The sequence below is a fragment of the Ziziphus jujuba genome, chromosome 8 (genome assembly GCF_031755915.1).
Source record: "Ziziphus jujuba cultivar Dongzao chromosome 8, ASM3175591v1".
NCBI lineage: Eukaryota > Viridiplantae > Streptophyta > Magnoliopsida > Rosales > Rhamnaceae > Ziziphus > Ziziphus jujuba.
In genome coordinates this window covers 7,357,474-7,361,323 of record NC_083386.1, presented here as the reverse complement: position 1 = coordinate 7,361,323, position 3,850 = coordinate 7,357,474, and the positions used below count along the sequence as shown (strand labels likewise).

Sequence of the window (3,850 nt, the reverse complement as noted above, 5' to 3'; positions counted from 1 at the left end):
CTGTTCACGACCCAAAAACATTAAAATAATACGGTATCCGGTAAACTTCAAACGTCCATAACTTTTTAACCGGATGTCCGATTTAAGCGTGCCGCTAGTCTATGAACTCGTATCGACGAGTACTTTACAACCATACAAGAGTCAACTCACAATTACATCACAAGAAAAAGTCAACTCCCGGCACCTTTTAGACAGTTTACACTTCAACTTGTTTTGCCCATAACTTTCAAACCGTAGCTCCGTTTTCGACGTGCTACTAGTCTACGAACTCAAGGCGTCATGCACTTCGCCACGGTACCCTGGTCAACTCGAAATTCCCACCGAGTCAAAAAGTCAACTTTGACCCCTTCGGTCAACGGTCAACGGTCAACCTCGGTCAACGTGCACGGATTCCGGTGCGATTCGGGACGGGGTGTTACAGGTGAGTGTTGATTTAAAGTGGATATGGCGTTGCGTAAAACTTTACTAGCTAACTGTTAGATTCTTTGTTCCTTGTGGCGTTCCATTTAGGCATTTACATTTCCAAGCAATTGTTTTTATGAAATTGAACGATTAAAGCTCAGTCAGTGAGGGTTATCAACCAAGTGAAGCGGGCATTTTCCCATCTCTCTCGAGGAACTCACAGAGTTTCAGCCACACTCCATGGAACGACTTCATGGCTCTGCTCGGCTTGTGGTAGTCTCCGACCCTGATTCCACCCTCGTACATGATCTCCTCTCTTCTTCTCAACGATCTCACTACTTGGTTTATGAATTTCATGGGAAAATGGTTCTCTCTCACTTGCAGGTGGACCATGACGATCCTGATGACATCTCTCTCCTCGGCTTTAATGGTCTGTGGGAATCCTATTACCGCCATGATTCTCTGCTAGTTTTCTCAACTGGAAGATCACCCACCAGTTACAAACTGTTGAGGAATGAGAAACCATTGCTGACTCCTGATGTAGCTGTCATGTCTGTGGGAACTGAGATTGCTTATGGTGAAGCATTGGTTGTGGATGCTGGCTGGGAAGAGTATCTGAATCACAAGTGGGATAGAGAAATTATTGTTGAAGAAACTTCCAAGTTTCCTGAGCTTACTCCCCAAGTGAGTTTCTTTGCATAGAGTACATAAAGAGTCAAAAAAATGTGAAATTTACAAAAGTGGGATAAGATTATGTAGGCATTGCTTTTTTTTTTTTTTTTGAATTAAAAAAAAAAGCCTTTTTAGGAGAGCATTTATTGCTTGCTCAACTCTTTTCGAGTAGCATTTACACAACGATTGTACTGTTCCAAGTAATGTTAGAATTCCGGAGATGGGTTTTCTATAACTCCAGATGGTACGTAGATTGGCTTTTCATTTTGGCATAATCAAGATCTTTATGTTTGTTATGTAAGATGAACATATGTGTTAGCTAATTATCATACTTATATGGGATTTCTGCAGTCAGAAATAGATCAAGACCTCTCAAGGTTAGCTTTTATGTAGAGGAGGTTAAGGCACTGGCGATAATTGATGTTCTGGCAGAACGTTTGGAGAAGCTAGGGGTAAGCAGTTGTTGATATAAACCTTATTTTTGTTGGAATGTTATTAATGACATTTGATATTGGATTACTATTAAATTAAGCTCCTAGTTTTCTACTTATAATACTTCATCATTTCATTCGTTTTTCATTTGTTTGAATAATGATTGTGCTCTAATTCTAACTTTCATAACTTGATTTTTATTTGGTTAGTTAGATGTAAAGATAATTTATAGCAGTGGGATAGCTTTGGATGTCTTGCCACGAGGCGCAGGAAAGGGACAGGCCCTTGCATATCTGATGAAAAAATTTGCACTAGATGGAAAGTTGCCTGCCAATACTCTTGTTTGTGGTGACTCTGGAAATGATGCCGAACTGTTCAGCATTCCTGAAGTTTATGGTGTGATGGTTTGTAGGCTTATAACGTCATGTTTTCTTTGTCGTTTCCTGTATTATTTCATTATAGTTTCAAATTCAATTTTCATGATTTCTAGTTTCATTCGTTTATTTGAGTATGCAGGTCAGTAATGCAAAGGAAGAATTGTTGCAGTGGTATACGGAAAATATGAAGAGCAATCCTTATATACTTCGAGCTACTGATAGATGTGCTGCAGGAATTATCAAGCGATTGGTTATTTTGGACTAGGTAAGAATGTATCTCCAAGAGATATTAAAGACTTTCAAAAATGCAAAGTGGAAATTATCAATCCTGGTCATGAAGTTGTGAAATTTTATTTGTTTTATGAAAGATGTTGCCGTGCAGAAGTTGAAATGGCTGGACAGCATATGCAGAATTTAAAATCATTCTTTGTAAGTTTCATATGGTTTAGATTTTTCTTTTTATTATTGAACTTAAGCACCTGCCCTCATAGGGAATGATCACAGAGGAACGTGTAACAGTACAAACAGAGCAAAAAGTAGAGTGATGCAATCAGAAGAGATGTAGTCCTTTTTTCAGAAAAAAAGCTTTATTTTTTTCTTTTGGCTAGGATTTTTCGTTAGCATCAGCTCATTGTTAAATCAATCTTGCACTTGTGTAGCAGGTTTCTCTAATGGAACTTCTTTTGAAGATTTTCTCTGTGGGAAGATGATTTTAATTGCTGACCATTTGTATTTTCTTGTCCAGTATTCCCTTGGTACTTTTGTACATCCATCAGGTATCAAGCAACCTATCCACCAGTGCATAGATGCAATGGAAAGCTTGCATGGTGACAGGCAGGGTAAACGTTTTCAAGTATGGGTAGATCAACTATCATCTGCACAGATTGGCTCAGACACATGGCTGGTGAAGTGCAAGAAATGGGAGTCATATGGTGAGATTGCACTTTTGTATAATAATATATTTTCTTAAGTGATAGATTGAACCGTTGATATGTCAGTAATTCGTTAATAGGAGAAAAGCTGCAGTAAATGCTGCTAGGATCTGCTAGAAAAATTGAAGATGAAAGCTGGTAGGTTCAATGAGTTGCAAACGATTATCTCTAAGCAACACCTATTTTTGTCAGCTTTGAAAAAGATTTCTTGGTCAATCCATCATTGTTTAGTTGTTAAGAGCCTTATTTAGGCCAATTTATTCTTCTTATTTGTAGATGCTTGCCGTACTGTATGTTCCATACCCATTCAGTTACAGAGCAAGAATGAGCCTAACAGGAAGATGGAAAGAGTTAGCGGAGAGGTCAATGCATAACAATTTGGACGACATCCTTAAATTTAACAAATTATCAAGTCTTTTATAGCAATTTCAAAGTCACATATGAGATGAAATCAGCAAAATTATTGTAGAACACTTTGGAGGGTTTTCTTTTGTCTATGTCTTTGTTTTGGGGATTAATTCTTGTATCACACTTAAGCAGTGAATGTAAAAAATATCCTTGAATTTGTCTACGTTTTAGATGATCTGTATGTCTATATTATTTGATTATTCAATAGCCACATAAAACTGATACTTCTCAATCACAGCTAAAAAGCCGATCCTATTTTATTTTTTATATAATTCTTGTAAAATTTCTCTTATCTACATTTCTAAAAGTTTCAATGTATATTGTAGGAGAAGAGAAGCATTGCTGTCTGACAACAATCCTAATGTGCTCAAAGGCACAACTACAAATGGGTAGTTCTCATTCCTATTCAATATCACACCCCTTGTCAAACTACCGTGTTCGTTTATTATGGCTGAAAAAACAAATATATGTTACATGTAGTAATTATGTCACTCATAGTGCATTGCTTGATTATGCAGGCAGAGATACCAAATGAGTTTATATGGTTACATATGCATCAAACATGGTTGGATGGCTTTGGAGTAAAACAACCAGACACTTGGTTATTATAGGTAAGCAAAGTTTTTC

At 37.2% G+C, this 3,850-nt stretch overlaps 1 pseudogene; it reads left to right on the top strand.

The window, feature by feature from the left end:
- The first annotated feature begins 642 nt into the window (after window positions 1–642).
- On the top strand, window positions 643–3,850 carry LOC107413179 (sucrose-phosphatase 1-like; annotated as a pseudogene).